Source organism: Cynocephalus volans, chromosome 7 (assembly GCF_027409185.1).
Source record: "Cynocephalus volans isolate mCynVol1 chromosome 7, mCynVol1.pri, whole genome shotgun sequence".
Taxonomy (NCBI): Eukaryota; Metazoa; Chordata; class Mammalia; order Dermoptera; family Cynocephalidae; genus Cynocephalus; species Cynocephalus volans.
In genome coordinates, this window is record NC_084466.1 from 19,481,225 (window position 1) to 19,490,386 (window position 9,162).

Sequence of the window (9,162 nt, forward strand, 5' to 3'; positions counted from 1 at the left end):
GAGTAATCGAAGTAAATATCACTATTATTATATTTTGGAACAACTTTCCAAATAACATATATGCCACCAATATACTTTATTTCTCCTCTCAAGTAGTTTTTTAATCATGTTTTTAGACTAGTGATGAAATAATTTGTTGCATTTTAAATTGCAATTAAAATAAAAGCTTTATCCTTAAAACTTGGTGAAGATCACAGGACCTTTTAAGTAATTTTTGGGTAGAAAAGGTCTATATGTAGCATATAACAGGAAAACAATAAAAATCTGCTGACTGACTAAATCATATATTTTATCACACAAAAAAGTAATTCTCATAAAGCCAGAATAAATGCTAAAAAACTGCATAGAAGAAATAAATGTAAAAGAGAAAATGTTGAATGTTTTTATTTCACATTTCTTTTCATTTTTCTTTTTGATTATCTTTTTTATGGCAGCCAAACACCCAACAAAATAACTTGGGTTGTTTCCAGTGTTTCACCACATGAAAGAAAAAAGTTTAACCTTAAAGGATTTTTGTATTTATTTTCTGAATTATCTCTTCTATAACCATTTTAGTCATTGCCCAAATGTTAAGTTCATATTTTCTCAGAGTTCAATAAAATGAACAAAATATCACTGAGGACACTTTAAATATTTTATGGTTTGATTATAGGAGGAAGGTAGAGAGAGGGATTCAACAGTGTCATCCAAACACTGTAGAATGGGAAATGTTTTGAGTGCTTTAAAGCAGAAAAATATTAAAGTGTATAAAACTCACTAGAAAATAGAAAGGTTGGACGCTTTTAATATGAATGAATATGTTACGGTCAAGTCAAGACCATCCCTAAACATTGCTCGCAGAAATTTCTACATCCCTTTGCAACAATTCCAAGAAAGACGGCACGTAACTCCAAAGAAAAAAAAAAGAGAAAGGAAGCTTGTTTACAGGGAGTGAAGAAACTAAGGAGAGAGACTGAAATTCTGCATTTCTTATATATTTAGGTGAAGCATGAAATAAGTAACCTGAATATGGCACTTTAGGAAGGACATTTATGATGGAAGATAATCTACTTGAAAGGGACATTTAGGAAGAAAAGTAAGGGAATATGGATTATTAGAAGCATCTCCAAGTTTCTGGTTCAATTACCAAGTGAGAAAAGTAAAAATGGATTTTCAAGATAAGTGTTTATTATTGGACTCCAAGTTAATAGATTATATTTTCTTAGGGCAGTTTGCCCCTGAATTGAAAGTATAGAACTTGGCTCTAAGGAAATAATAGGAATTGGAATATGCTTACAGAGAAACATAAACATACTGTATATAACACTAATTGTGCTCACATAACTCCGGACCAGAACAAAATCACTTAAATGAAATATCTTTGATAGGAGTGGGCATCGTTCGGGCTGTTCCCATTCTCTTTCAGGGCACATGGAAGAATTACATTTTGGCTTTCCTTTTGAGGTTGGATGTGGCCATGTCTTTTACTTTGACTGATGAAATGTTAGTATGGTTATGTGTATCATTTCAAGATGCAAGCTTAAAAAATCCGTGCAGGATGACTCTGTTCCCTTTCCCAAGTTTAACACTGAAGAAGCTCATGTAAAGTAGGAACCTCTGTCAATTTTGAACTAAGTCAAAAGATGGGTACTACTGGGTACATGAGTGACTAGTAAATGGATCCTCCCACAGACAAATCCCATGAATTTTAAAAATTTACTTCATCTCAGGTAAGTCTCAGAGAGCCTGTAAAGTTGATATAGTAGTAGTGCCTACATTATAGGATTATTGTAAGAATCAAAGTTGTTTCATCTTTGGCACTTGATATGATATCCAGTAAGTGTTAACTATCATCATTATTGTTAAAATTTAAAACAATTCATAAAATGCTTTTAAAGCTCTCTCCAGATGTTTATATTTTTCTTTCTTTTTTTTTTTTGTCTTTTTCGTGGCCGGCACTCAGCCAGTGAGTGCACTGGCCAGTCCTATATAGGATCCGAACCCGCGGCGGGAGCATCGCTGCGCTCCCAGCGCCGCACTCTCCCGAGTGCGCCACGGGCTCGGCCCTATGTTTTTATTTCTAAATGATACTTTACAAAGTGAACTTTTTGGAGGCATCATGTTAATTTTATGAAGTCCCCCCCCCCCTTTTTTTACAATGTCAATTGCTTCCAAAAAAGTGTTAGCATGCAAAGGTCACTGAGTCTCCACATTGTACTTAACATAGAAACCACATTAATAATCTCTTTAGACAGGAAGGAAAGGCAAAAAAGTACATGCTTATGCAATTCATCCAGGGATGAATGGCAAAAAGATTGAAGAGAGTTGTAGTGGGTTAGTCTCTGGCTGTCCAAGGGGTTTATGGTGTTGTAGGAAACTAAAAGTGAATGGTTAGGAATTATGTTCCCAAAGTTACCAAAAAAGCAAGGGAGTTATTTGCTAAGGCTTGTAATTCAAATCCAGCTGTACCTCAAAATCATTCAAAGATATGATAAAATAGATAAGATTATCACTCTAGAAGAATTTTTGACTGTGAACTTTGCAGTTGAAAAGAATAGAGTTAACAGTTCTTGAAAAGAAGGAGCTCACATAGTAAGATATAGTGTAAGCCCAAAAGTGCACGTTTCTTTTCTTTAGTAAATAATTTCAATCTACAGTCTAGGCTTCTGAAAATGCTCCAGGATTTGCTGTAGAATGTACTTGGTCATGAAGCTCCTTTAAATAAATTCTTTCAAGCAGGTTTTTTGTTTATTGGGGTTATGCTGTGCAGAAAGGACCTCTTTAATTAATTGGCATGTCATTAATTGAGACAATAAGACTCAACATAAATTAAAGGATTAAAATGGACAGTGGAGTTGGGTATTTTCATATTGCTTTTAAAGTGAGGTTTTCTGTTAAAATTCAGGCTGCCCACATGTTATTTGCAGAATCAGGTCTTCTTTAATATTTAGAACTGTCTTCTAAATTCCACTCCACACAAAATTTTCCAATCCACACAAACATTTTACCAGCCCACCCTTCCAGTGGAGATTAATCTGTTAAGTAAGATGAATGAAACCACCATTTAATTTTATTTGTTGCCCAAATAGTTCACCTCCTGTCTCTGATCTGAAAAGAAAACAGTCCTTAGCTTTAGACTGTTAAAGGCAACCATTAGGCTGGCCAAAAATATTAAAGAAACAGACTTCTCCTACCTTAGAAATCAGCACTTTGGACCTTTGCTATAAAATAGCCTCTTGGCATTCTGGAAACTTCATGACACACAGCTTTATTGCTTAGGGCCAACCTTGCCAGTCACAGTGATTAAACAGAAGCATGCTTATTTCTAAGCCTTCATTTAGTTTACAATTCAAACACATATTTGATTAAAAATAAAAGTATCTGAAAATAACTGGCATCTGCTCAGTACTTTGGAGCTTTCTAAAGGCTTTTTTATTGAAGCCTATAACTATCTTGTAAGTTCAACATTATTACCTCAATTTACATAAAATAACAGAGAGGTTAAGTGAATTGCTCATTGTCACACAGGTACAAACTGTAGAAGCCCATGCTTGAATGTGATTTGACTCCAAATTTTCTACAACTTCCAGGCTGTCAGAACTTCTCTCCACAGCAACACAGTCCAACAAAAACATAATGTGAGCCATGAATGCCATTTAAGCTTTTCTTTATTTATTTTTATTTTATATTATTTATTTATTTTTTAACTTAATTTTGTTTTGTCAAAATACAATGTGGTGGGTTATTGTGGCCCATTACTGCAAGCTCCTTCCCTCCTCCCTCTGCCCCCACCCTCCCAGCAACCTCATATCTGATTGCTTGTCGTATCAACTTCAAGGAACTGTAATTGTTGTGCCTTCTTCCTTCCCCACCAGTTTGTGTATTTATTTGTTTATTTTTAGCTCCCACAAATAAGTGAGAACATGTGATATTTCTCTGTGCCTGACTCGTTTCACTTAATATAATTCTCTCTGGGTCCATCCATGTTGTTGCAAATGGCAGTATTTCATTCTTTTTTACAGCAGAGTAGTATTCCATTGTGTAAATATACCACAGTTTCCATATCCACTCATCTGATGATGGGCATTTGGGCTGGTTCTAACTCTTAGCTATTGTAAAGAGTGCTGCAATGAACATTGGAGAACAGGTATGCCTTTAACTTGATGATTTCCATTCCTCTGGGTATATTCCCAGCAGTGGGATAGCTGGATCATATGGGAGATCTATCTGGAATTGTTTGAGGAACCTCCATACCATTTTCCATAGAGGCTGTATCATTTTGCAGTCCCACCAGCAATGTATGAGAGTTCCTTTTTCTCCACAACCTCACCAGCATTTATCATTCATAGCCTTTTGGATATTAGCAATCCTAAGAGGGGTGAGATGGCATCTCAGTGTGGCTTTCATTTGCATTTCCCGAATGCTGAGTGATGTTGAGCATTTTTTCATGTGTCTGTTGGCCATTCGTACATCTTCCTTTGAGAAATGCCTATTTAGCTCTTTTGCCTATTTTTTAATTGGGTTACTTGTTTTTTTTGTTTTAAAGTTGTTTGTGTTCCTTGTATATTCTGCATATTAATGCTTTGTCAGATGTATAATTTGAAAATATTTTCTCCCACTCTGTTGGTTGGCTTTTCACTCTGTTGATTGTTTCTTTTGCTGTGCAGAAGCTTTTTACTTTGATATAATCCCGTGTGTTTATTTTTCCTTTAGTTGCCCGTGCTTTTGGGGTCCTATTCATGAAGTCTGTCCATACTCCTACTTTCTGAAGTATTTCCCCTACATTTTGGTTAAGGAGTTTTATTGTTTCAGGATGTATATTTAAGTCTTTAATCTATTTTGAGTTGATTTTGGTATATGGTGAGAGGTATGGGTCTAGTTTCATTCCTTACATATGAATATCCAGTTTTCCCAGCACCATTTGTTGAAGAGGCAGTCTCTTCCCCAGTGTGTAGACTTGCTGCCTTTGTCAAAGATCAGATGGCTATAGGTGTGTAGGTTGATTTCTGGGTTCTATTCTATTCCATTGATCCATGTGTCTGTTTCTATGCCAGGACCATGATGTTTTGGTTATTATAGCTTTGTAACATAGCTTAAAGTCAGGTATAGTTATGCTTCCAGCTTTATTTCTTTTACTCAGAATTGTTTTGGCTATGTGTGGTCTTTTGTTATTCCTTATAAATGTCTGGATAATTTTTTCTATTTCTGAGAAAAATGTCATTGGAATTTTGATGCGGATTGCATTGAATCTGTAGATCACTTTGGGTAATATGGACATTTTCACAATGTTTATTCTTTCAATCCAAAAGCATGGGTTATCTTTCTATCTTCTTGTGTCCTCTTTAATTTCTCTCAACAGTGGTTTGTACTTCTCTTCATAGAGATTTTTCACATGCTTGGTTAACTACATTCCTAAGTGTTTTATTTTTTTGGTGGCTATTGTAAATTGGCTACTTTTCTTGATTTCTTTTTCTGTATGTTCACTGTTGGAGTATAGAAATGCTATGGATTTTTGTGTGTTGATTTTGTATCCTGCAACTTTGCTGAAAACATCTACCAACTCTAGAAGTTTTTTTGTAGAGTCTTTTGGCTGTTCAATATATAGGATCATATCATCCACAAACAGGGACAGTTTGACTTCATCTCTTCCAATCTGGATGCCCTTTAGTTCCTTCTCTTCTCTGATTGCTCTGGCTAGTACTTCCAACACAATGTTGAATAGGAGTGGTGAGAGTGGACATCATTGTCTAGTTTCTATTCTTAAAAAAGCAGAAAGCTTTTCCCTGTTCAGAATGATATTGGCAGTGGGCTTATCATATATGGCTTTAATTGTGTTGAGATACTTTCCATCTTTACCTAACTTGTAGAGAATTTTTATCTTGGAAGAATGTTGAATTTTGTCAAATGCTTTTTCAGCATCTATAGAGATGATCATATGGTTTTTGTCTTTGCTTTTATCGATGTCGTGTATCACATTTATTGATTTGTGTATGTTGAAATAACCTTGCATCCCTGGAATGAATCTCACTTGATCATGGTGTATAACTTTGTGTATGTGTTGCTGTATTCTTTTAGCTGGTATTTTATTGAGGATTTTTGCATCTATATTCATCAAGGATATTGGCCTGTAGTTTTCTTTTTTAGTTGTATCTTTACCTGGTTTTGGTATCGAGGTGATGTTTGCTTCATAGAATGAGTTTGGGAGAATTGCCTCTGTTTCTATCCTTTGGAATACTTTGTAGAGAATTGGTGTCAACTCCTCTTTGAATGCTTGGTAGAATTCTGCTGTGAATCCATCTGGTCCTGGGCTTTTCTTTGTTGGGAGCCTTCTGATAACAGCTTCAATCTCTTTTATTGTTATTAGTCTGTTTGGATTTTCTGCATCATCTTGGCTCAGTTTTGGTAGTTTGTGTGTGTCCAGAAATATACCCATTTCCTCCAGATTTTCAAATTTGTTGGCATATAGTTGTTTATAGTAGTCTCTAATGATTCCTTGTATTTCAGAGGTATCAGTTGTAAATATCACTTTTTTCATTTCTAATTTTTGTTTTTTGGGTCTTCTCTCTTCTTTTTTTATTTAGCCATGCTAATAATTTGTCAATTTTATTTATCTTTTCTTTTTTTTTTTTTTTTAAAGATGACCGGTAAGGGGATCTTAACCCTTGGCTTGGTGTTGTCAGCACCACGCTCAGCCAGTGAGTGAACCGGCCATCCCTATATAGGATCCGAACCCATGGCCTTGGTGTTATCAGCACCGCACTCTCCCGAGTGAGCCACGGGCCGGCCCTTTATTTATCTTTTCAAAAAACCAACTTCATCATTCATTGATCTTTTTATCATTTTTTGGGCTTCGATTTCATTAAGTTCTGCTCTGATCTTAATGATTTCTTTCCATCTGCTAACTTTGGGTTTGGATTGTTCTTGTTTTTCTAGTTCTTTAAGGTGAAATATTAGGTTGTTCACTTGCCATCTTTCCATTCTTCTCAAGTAAGCATTTAATGTGATAAATTTCCCCCTTAGTACTGCTTTGGCAGTATCCCACAGATTTTGGTATGATGTATCATTGTTTTCATTAGTTTCAATAAATTTTTTGATTTCCTGTTTGATTTATTCTTGGACCAATATGTCATTAAGTAGAATGTGGTTTCATTTCCATGTTTTTGTATAGTTTCCGGAATTTCATTTGTTATTGATTTCTAATTTTAATCCATTGCGGTCTGAAGAATACATGGGATAATTCCAATTTTTTTGAATTTGCTGAGGCTTCATATCTAACATGTGATCTATCCTGGGGAATGATCCATATGCTGATGAGAAGAATGAATATTCTGAGGTTGTTGGATGGAATGTTCTGTAGATATTTGCCATGTCCAATTGGTCTAGAGTGTTGTTTAGATCTTGTGTTTCTCTGCTGATCCTTTTCCTAGATGATCTGTCCAATAATGACAGTGGGCTGTTCAGGTCCTCTGCTGTTATGGTATTAGTGTCTATTTCCTTCTTTAGGCCTAATAGAGTTTGCTTTATAAATCTAGCTACTCTGACATTGGGTGTGTATATATTTATGATTGTTATGTCTTCTTGTTGGGTGAATCCTTTCATCATTATGTAGTGGCCCTCATTATCTCTTTTTATGGTTTTTAGATTAAAGTCTATTTTATCAGATATAAGAATAGCTACTCCAGCTCATTTTTCATTTTTGTTTACATGGTAAATCTTTTTCCATCCTTTCACTCTTAGTCTATGTGAGTCGTTTTAGATGAGGTGGGTCTCTTGAAGGCAGCATATATTTGGATTCTCCTTTTTAATCCAGTCAGCCAGTCTGTGTCTTTTGACTGGAGAATTTAATCCTTTTACATTAAGAGTTGTTATTGAAAAGTGCTGATTTACTCCTAGCATTTTGTTGATTTTTGTTTGGATGTCTCTAGTGTCTGTTGTTCCTTTCTTTCTGCTTTACTGTTTGTCTTCTGTATTTGTTGGTTTCTTGGGTTGTAGATAATTTTTTTTTCTCTTCATTGTTGGCATTTTTATTTTACTAGTGGGTTTTGATTTTTCTTGAGTTTTTATGGCAGTGGTAGTTATTTTTCAGGTACCAAACCCATTACTCCTTTGAGAATTTCTTGTAAGGGTGGTCATGTGGTAGTGAACTCCCGCAGTTTTTGTTTGTCTGAGAAATATACTATTTGCCCTTCATTTCAGAAGGATAGCCTTGTGGGGTAGAGTATTCTTTGGTGGCATTCTCTGTCTTTTAGTATTTTGAACATATCATCCCATTTCTTTCTGGCTTTTAGGGTTTGTGATGAAAAGTCTGATGTTAATCTGATGGGGCTCCCTTATAGGTGATTTGATGCTTCTTTCTTCCAGCTTTTAAGATTCTTTCTTTGTCTTTGAATTTTGCCAATTTGACTATAACACGTCTTGAAGAAGACCTTTTTGGGTTGAATACATTTGGGGATCTTTGAGCTTCCTGAACCTGAAGATCTGTGTCTTTTACTATACCTGGGAAGTTTTCTGCCACTATTTTGTTGAATATGTTTTCAATGCAACCTCCTTTTTCCTCCCCTTCTGGAATACCCATGACTTGGATATTTGAGTGCTTAAGGTTGTCTGATACCTCTCTTAGATTTTCTTCAGTGTTTTTAATTCTTTTTTTCTTTTATTTTTGTCTGCCTGTGTTATTTCAAACAGCCCATCTTCAAAGTCGGAAGTTCTCCCTTCTGCTTTTGCAAGCCTGCTATTTATACTCTCTGTTGTGTTTTTTATTTCATTGAATGAATTCTTTACCTTGGCATGCTCTGCTAAATTCTTTTTCAGGGCACTGATTTCCTTGTACATTTCTTCTTTCAGGTCCTGCATACTTTTCCTCATTTCATCATGTTGTCTAGCTGAGTTTTCTTATATCTCATTTAGTTTCCTTAGAATTATCACTTCAAATTCCTTAGACATTTCAAGGGCTTCTTGTTCTATAGGATCTAGAGCTTGAGAGTTATTACCCTTTTGTAGTATAATTTCTTGATTTTTCATATTTCTGGTATCTTTCCTTTGATGTTTAGTCATTGTGGCAAGGGATTTCATGGTCCACTGGTTCATCACTATTGTCTGGGTAGGATCCTGCCAGGGCTGCCAATTTGGCACAACTGCCTCAGTGTCTGCTTGGTCACCCACTGGCGCCTTGGGCACATGGTT